This window comes from Nelumbo nucifera, chromosome 1 (genome assembly GCF_055504915.1).
Source record: "Nelumbo nucifera cultivar China Antique chromosome 1, China Antique-T2T, whole genome shotgun sequence".
Taxonomy (NCBI): Eukaryota; Viridiplantae; Streptophyta; class Magnoliopsida; order Proteales; family Nelumbonaceae; genus Nelumbo; species Nelumbo nucifera.
The window spans coordinates 59,547,226-59,556,073 of NC_142649.1; the positions used below are offsets into that span (position 1 = coordinate 59,547,226).

An 8,848-nucleotide genomic window follows, 5' to 3' on the forward strand; every position below is an offset into this window, starting at 1 on the left:
TGCCTGGAGGGATTGCAGTTGCTGGAGACGATGAGAAGCCACTGCTGCCGAACAGGACGACATTACAACATCTGCAGCGTAAGAAACTAAAGTCCGATGTAGGTTGTTGGATGTTGCTTATGCTTTGTGAGTCCATATTCAGACGCACATGCAGTGGCGTACATCGGAAACTATATTTCGGATCTAAAAAAGCATTCAGATCATATTTTAGATACAATACCAAATGAGCTTGACGCCTGAAAAGTATATATTTCTAATGTCAGACCTCTAAAAAGAGTTATCAAACGCCACTTTAGTAGGAACATCAGATCTGCTACCAACAAACGCTCCCAACATGCCCCTGCAGCCGTACATCGGAAACATCTCCCATGCATGACAAGGAAGATAGATGTTCCCATGTATGGCTGCAGTGGTCCGTGGGAACAGTATTGGTAGCAAATCCTGCCCTTATTTCGTATTTACATAAAAGGCCATTCATTTCATACAATATCTCTTTGCCTAATTAATTTAGGTCAGAGTTTTGTTGTGATCTTCTTCTTCCCCTTCGGTGGTGCATATCGAAATCAGTAGACGTTCTGGTGTTGGTTGATGGTGAGTAAATGGAGGCCCAACTCGCAGACGGAAGCATCATAGTAGTCTTCCATGCAAGGGACTTCGAATTCCGGGATGGATGACCAGAGCTGGGAGAGCTCCGACGACGAGGGGCAGCCGGAGTAATGAAAGTTGATGGTCGTCATCCTCTTGTGCGCCGAAGCGCGAGAAGAAGTAGATCCGAGGCCCTGCCCCTGCCCATGTGCGTTTGCATCGCAGTTTTGACAAAGGGGGATCTCCTCATCGACGCACCAAACGGAGGCAGCCTGAGCGTTGCATCGTTGGCACAACAAGACCCGGGAGTGGCGCCTAGATACCACGTTTGCCGAGTGGACTTTGCGGTCGCACAGGAGGCACAAGCTAGCCACGTCTGATCGGCAGTACACCATGGCTCTTCGCTCCCCACAGAAATCGCATAGATAGCCCATTCCTGTATCTGTTATCAAGATCGAGATCGAGAGAGAGAGAGAAGGAAATATTTGCAGAGAGGCAGATAGCTCAGCTCAATAGTCGTAACTGCTGAAGAATATGTGAAGCTTACAATTACAAGTTCGTTATGGATCAGGATGCACAATTGGTGTCTAGAAGATGTCCCCACATCTTTTAAAGAATGCTTGAATAATGGAACTGATAGATAAAAAAATTATCACATCGCTCGCTGTCAGAGATGACAAATTATACTGGAATTCAGTATCACACACGGAGAGAGAGGGAGAGGGAAATCAGCAGCAGACTTGTCCGTTTCGAAAACCGGTTTGAGAATAAAGTTATTGGTTTGTTGCACATTTCCACGGGAGGTAGCGGTACCATAGGCGGGAAATAAATATCTGGGCGGGAAATAAATATCTGACTGACCATTGACCATCCCGGATGATATGGACCAATCAAGATACGAAAAGTCTTCCGTTAAAAAGAAAAGGTGGGAAAATACTCAACTCATATCAGGACATGCGTCTACTCTTATCATATTACCATTTTACATATTGATTTTAGGATTTAAGGGTTTTAAGGTTTAGAATTCAGAATTTAGATTTTAGGGTTTTAAGTTTAAGAGTTAGGCTTAGGGTTTAGAGATGATTTTGGATTTAGGGGTTTAGGATTTAAAGTTTAGAATTTAGATTTGTGGGTTTTACATTTAAGAGTTAGGGATTTAAGGGTTTAAAGTTTATATTTTAAAGGTATGTAAAATATCCAAATCGGATCAGCTGAAGACTATGGTTGTTCAGCAAGCTATGGAACCAATGACAACTAGGGGTATAAATGGACAATATTCATATTCGAATTCGATTAGGAAATCTGATATATAAATTCAATTTGATATCCAACGGATATTGAAAATCAATGTTCAAATTTGGATTCGATTAAATATTCGAATATTAGATTCAAATTCAACCAATTAATTATTTTAGGTAATTAATAAATATATAAAATAAATAGTTTTTATATAAAATATATAAATATATAAATTATTTATATAATTTAAATATGATATGTAAATATATAAAATATTTAAATATTTTATGTGTTATATATAAGAATTAAATAATCGATCGATTTCAAATGTTTATCGAATCGAATCATATTATATCTGAATTTGACTGATTATGATATTCAAATCGATCTCGAAATCAAAATCAGATTTCCGAATAATCGAATAGCATTGGCACTCCTAATGAAAACACTCCACGTTAGCAATAAAACATATGGGACCCATAATAAAATGATTGTGAGTCCCATATATTTTATTCCTAGCGTGGAGCATTATCGTTGATTCCGCAACCAATCAGTGTTTAGGGCCAAAGCCTATTTTATTGAGAGCATTCTTGGGAATGTCAAGTTGCCATGAGAGTGGATAAATTAGTAATTACCTTCTACTTTATTTTGACAAAAAATATCACGTTGCCATGAGAATGAATAAATTAGTAATTGCCTTCTATTTTATTTTGACAAAAAATTAAGCAAGATGTGGGCATGAATAGGTGAACGTGTTCAGCCCATAAACGGTTTCAATAGTATAGGCTGTGGGCGGAGACTAGCCAAAGTATTGCCCTTTTCCGGTTCGTATCATGGTCGTACCCAAGAAGGCAAGAACATATCAGGCACATGTAATAAGAACAGAAAACACGTGGACCTATCTTATTTTGGCAAGATCAATCTCTGCTTTTGATTGAAATCCTATGTTACCATGGGGCGATATTTATCGGACACATGTGATAGGTAGGTAGAAACTTTTTCCTTTGCCAAGAAAAAATGGCAACAATAGGGAATGCGGGTGTCCCACCATGTTCAAGATCAGTTTGGATGCTCACAAAACCGTATTTACACCGTTTATATATCCTTTACAGCCGTACAATTGAAATATTTACATACTTGTATGTTTTTTTCATGGATAATATTTCCAATGCAAGCTGTACAAAGGGTGTGTGTACAGTCTTGTGAGCACTGAAGCCGATTTTACCATGTTCACTACTTCACTTATTAAAACTTACCTTATTTTTTCCATGGACTTTCTTTCTAAAACAGAATAGCATGGATTCAATGAATAGTCCATTAAAAAAATAAGGGATATTTGGTTTGTGGTTAGAATTCGAATTCCTCACAATCATGGTTTATTCCCATAGTATATTGAGTTCACATCTGCCCTCCACAGAATGCATCTCAAAAACGCCCCACATGCACATCTCAGCTTGCATTGAGAATATTCCTCATACTTATCATCAGGAGATGTTCCCAATTGATGATTGGGATGCATTGTGGGACGTTTTTCGGGCATACTCTGTGGGAGGCAGATGTAAACTCTAGCATATTTTGTTCAAGAGAGGAATCAGAGTGCGAATTAGAATCAGCTGGAATGAGATTTCATTCTTGAGGGAAAGGGAGGGATAAACAAATACCTCAAATGGGAGAGTGCCATTTTATCAAAAATAGGAATGGGGTTCCAATTCTGTCCAACCAAACAGTTGAAATCGGAATAGGCCATTCTTTCCAATCCCAATTCCAGAGCTCTATTCCTATGAACCAAATGGGTCCTAACTCCTAAGGTTGCAAAAAATTTATATCAGTAGATGAACCAAGATCTTACCTTCTCCAATTAATCAATTTCCAAGATGAAACAAAACAATTGCGTGTGTTGACAGACAAAACAACAAATTGCACGGAACTGAAAATCTTTATCAACCAAATCTATCTACTAGCTCTGCTCTGCTCATAAATAAAGGGAAAAGGAAGTTTAAAAACGTTGGAAAAATCTCAAATTCTGTGAAGATCAAAGAACAGAGAGAACAGAGTGACATATGTTTTTCCCATTAGCAACACAACAGAGAGATGGGCTTATTTAGATGATAAGAAGAATCGAAATACCTCATTGAAAAAGAAACGACACCAAGTGGAACATTGTAAGAGAAAAAAAAGGGAGCAAGAAGTTCTAGTAAGAAAGAGCATAGGAGAATTGTAGAGAGAAATCCAGGAGGGAAAGAATTTATAGACCATTCCTATTACAATTACACCCACCCAAAGCGGCAATGCAGCAGCACATGAGGAAATGTGAAGTTATCTCCCAAGTTTCAGTGGGTGTTTGGCACCGAGCATTTCACAAGTGGGCCCCAATTTACAAGTATTTAGTTTTACATTTTTTTTGAAAAATACAAAAAAAAAAAAAACAGATGTAAGCTGATTGGGCATTTAAAGTGATTTGGCTTATTATTATAATATATTAATAATGATAATTGTATGACATCTTAGAAAAGAAATCAGCTTTTTCAAATTTCAGTGCACCACGTCACCTTAGTGATTCAAGATCATCAAGGCGATTCAAGAAGTCAGCTTTATTTATTGATGTGGCATGAATAACACACGTCAACAAAAACAGAATGCTTATGAAACGCTCCAGTACCAAACACCCACAATGACTTCCATTTACATCCTACGTACCACAAGGTACGTAGCAAGTAACCACATTTACATATAAATGAAAATCGGCATTCTTTTGAAGATTAAATCGAGTCTTGTTGGACTCCCATGTTTGGCATTTTCATTCTCTAAATTCGAAATCCTTATTATTAGGAGCTTGTTTGGTATCATTGCCATATTTTCCACTCGGGATTTCTTACAAACCTTTCCTACCCACTCTATTCCGGTCGTGAATTAGAGCCACACATCTCTAATTTTCTGACAACTCAAAGCACCATGAAAAAGTTTATAGGAAATCTGGGCTTCATATTTTCTGACAATACTCCATGCTATGTGCATTTTAATTGTAGATTAATATTCAGTGTTTTGGGAGTGATCTCACTTTAATAATTTAACTTAGAAACATGCCACTGCAATACTTGAACTTTTGGAAAGTGCCACTTTAGTCCATCGGTCAACATTCTATCAGTTATCGGATGCACATGATGTCACGCGTCTCAATAATGTTAAAATCTCAAAATTACCCTCACATAAATTAAAGCCCTCTCATGGTAGACCATTATTCGTCATCTTCTTCTTGATATTGAACCAAACCAATGGTCAACATAGTCCCAAACCCACCACCAATCCACCTCTCTCTCCATTATCTTCTTCTTCTTCTTCCCCTCCACCTTATGCTATGAGCTCCCTAAATCTCCACACTCTTGTTACTATCTGACTAAAACAAAAAAGAAAAAGTGCATCTGTGAAAGGTGTTGGGGATGCTGCCTTAGGAATTGCTTTTTCCATCCACAAGGTGCTTCTGGATGAATCATCTGTTCAACTACAAGTGTTTTTAAAGCAGGGAATCTGTAAAAGTTGTAGATGCTGCACTCTTTTTGGTGATAATTTTTCTGATCACAACCTCCTCAGGACCTTTCTATACACATTATGTTGTCCATCAACCAAAGACCATATGGCATTTTATTTCCTAAAGGCAGTGTTTGGAAACGATGCAAATGGAGTGTAAATCCTGGTTCAGGATAAAGTTGCATTCTTGTTCACTTTTGCTTGTGTTTGGTAACATTACATTTATGCATTGACAAATGACAGATCAATGTATATTTATATTGATAATAAGATGTAAAAATACATCAATAAAAAAAAAGTAAATTTGCATCCAAGTGGGCTTTTGATAAAAAAAAAAAGCATATGCTTTATTGGAATTCATGTTTGTATCCATTATAGCTAAAAGTTTGTTTGGTAAGAAGGTAAATTTGTCAATGCAAAACTAACCCAAATTTACAATTTATATGAACCATTTTACACTCTACATATTTGCATTCACACTTATTTGCATCATTTCCAAATGCAGCCAAAAGTGTCAAAGGAGGTTAGGTGGTTAGTGTATTTTATTTCCATATTATGCTTGAAATGGTGCTTCATTGGTACAAAGACTTCTAAGGCTGGTTGTTTAGTCTCTTTCTGCAGGGGGAGGTAGTGCATTGCCTCTTGCTCTCACGTTTAATTTGATTATTAAAGTTTAATGCCAAGAATTGGGGATTTGTTTGGGCAAATTTATTCTCTAAAACCCAGGATGGTCAATGCATTGGAGGCTTGAATTTCATTTTCATCTCGGATGCAAGAGTTGGATTGTTGAGTTTGTCCTCAGTTGGAGGATGATATTGATATTCCTTCTATTCGACATGTCTACTCTCTTTGTGTCACTTTGTAGAGACCTCAAGAGTCATTCTCCTAATGCGCCTTAGTTTATTTTTCTTTGGTTCAACACTTTGATCTGTATTTAATGCTCTTTTTTATCTTTTCTTTTTTTGTTGTTTGTAGCTTGATTTGCATTTTGAATATTCTGAATGAAATATGCCTTTTTGGTTAAAAAGTTTCCTTCTAAAAAAAGTACTAATAATTTCTTGGGTATGTACTACGAACCATATGCCATGAAATAATTGAGAGAGGGAGTGTGTGTGTGTGAAGTTTCGTCGGTTCTCTCAAATATATAATAATTTGTTGGGTATGCCATGCCATATGCCATGAAATAATTGAGTGTGTGTGTGGAGTTTCGCCAGTTCTCTCAATATATTTTATTGTTAATGATAGCAAACAGTAGTTTGATAATTTTACAATCAACTATAATGTTGGTTAACAGTGTTGGACTAAAGTGGTATTTTCCGAAAATTCATGTACTTCAATGGCACATTTTAAAGTTCAAATACTAAAGCAAGACCACCCTTAAAGTATAGGGTACTAATTTATAATTTACTCTTTTTAATATTATATGATACTAGAGATCGAGGCACCATTAGGCACCGCGTATACAAGTAATATAAAACATTTACTCCAATAGGAGAAGGTTCATTTTGACAAATTTTTAAAAAAGTTGCTTGTATAAACCAAGGTGAGACTATTTCCTTATAATAGTTGAAAAACACTTAAAAAACATCAACCAAATAGAGAATACAAGAAAATAGCAAAATGATGCTAACATGGAACAAACGCCCTGGAGAACAAGCACTGATACCAAATACCATTTAGATTATGAGTTTGAATTCATTGATTATTGCTTTTAACTAATAATAGAACGATAATTGCAAAGATTATTCATTTAATCATTTCTTCTTTTACACTATATATCGATTTGTCAATTATCAGCTTAGATTCATTGGAAAGGAAAGAACTCTCTCTCTCACACACACACAATTATCACATCAACGAATGATGTGATAGAAACTGAGATGTGATGATAAGTTATTGGAGCCGGTAAGGTTGGTTCCTATAAATATGGAGAGGCAACACACTGATGCATGATGCATGTACAAGGAACATAATCCAATCCAATGTTGGGTATTAATATTATTGTATATTTAAGATAGCAAAAAGAAAGGGTGGTTGATGGAGGCCCATCTCACTCCTAGGGGCGGCAGATCCTGGGATAAGGCCAAGAGTCCAAGATAAGCCAAGGAAGGATAATTCAAGATCCATCAAGACTCTTCCAAGACTTCAAGACTTATCAAGAATCCAAGCTTATCAAGACTCTTCCAAAATAATTCAAGAATTCAAGAATATCCCAAGATAATTCAAGAATTCAAGAATTATCAAAATTCAAGAATTCAAGATCCATCAAGAATTCAAGAATTCCAGATAATCCAAGATTCATGCATGGAGAAGATCAAGGGAGATCAGACGGTGGAAGATCAAGCCCAAGAATTCCAAGAGGGTTCGACCTTATCAAGACAGCCCAAGAAGATCAAGATCAAGATCAAGATTCATGTTCTTTCCTAGTTCTTTTACAATTCCTAAATGTATTATAAATACTGCTATTTTCCCAAAGTTATTCATCAATTTCATACTTCAGATTTCAGAATTTCTTCAAGTTCTCTTCTTCCTATTTTCGCCACCTTTTCTCTCTCCTAGAGAAATCGTGTTATTCGTTAGGTGCTAGCGAACGCCCGGTGCTTGCATAGCCAGCTCCGGTTCTCATTGCTTCCACGCTGCGTCAGTGGTGGAGTTGGAACGTGGGCTCTACCATCATCTTTTTAATGAAATCATCTTTAGTGCTTATACAGTTCATACAGTCCCTTGCAGTCTTGCATTGGAAATATCTCACCATGAAAAAAAAAGTATATAAGTATGGAAATATTTCTAATGCAAGGCTGTAAGTAACTGCGAACAGTGTGAGCAGTGAAGCCCATCTCCTGTTTGATAAATGTTTCATCGTTTTTAGCTTTTCTCAAGTTCCATGACAATTAATTGAAACAGGTGAATTTGGAAAAGTACAAGTGGTGATTGATCAGAAAAAAAAAAAAAAAAGCTGAAATAGCTAAAGAGAGAGCAACGAAAGGATTTCAACCATTTGAAACTCAAGGAGATGGAGAAGGAGCCGGATTCTTTGCTTCATAAAGAGGAGATCATGTGGGCACAAAAATCAAGGATTAATTGGCTGAACCATGGGGATAGAAATATAAAATTTTTTTCATAGTGTTACCATTAAAAGGAGAGCAAGGAACAAAATCTGGAAGCTCAAGGACAGAAATGGAACTTGGGTGAAGGGGCAAGAAAACATTGGGAGATTTCTCTTAGAACATTTCAAAGAGATTTACACTTCCTCAAACCCCACAGAAATTGAGAGAGCTCTAGTGGATATTAGTGAGGTCATTTCAGAAGAAGACAATTCAGATTTGCATAGAGATGTTACTGAAGAAGAAATAAAGGATGCCCTTTTTCAAATGGCTCCAAGAAAAGCTCCAGGACCAGATGATTTTCCAAATTTATTTTTTCAACAATTCTGGGACATTGTAAAGGGGGATGTAATAAAGGAAATCAGATCTTTCTTTATTGAAGGAGTGTTAAACCT

General features: G+C 36.7%; 1 long non-coding RNA gene across 1 annotated transcript; it reads right to left on the minus strand.

The window, feature by feature from the left end:
- Nucleotides 1-224: 224 nt before the first annotated feature.
- Nucleotides 225-4,046, minus strand: LOC148803324 (uncharacterized). Its single transcript, XR_016069707.1, has 2 exons — nt 3,952-4,046; nt 225-3,792 (listed from the first exon to the last, which is right to left on the minus strand). It is a non-coding gene; the product is annotated as an uncharacterized LOC148803324 (long non-coding RNA).
- Nucleotides 4,047-8,848: the final 4,802 nt, after the last annotated feature.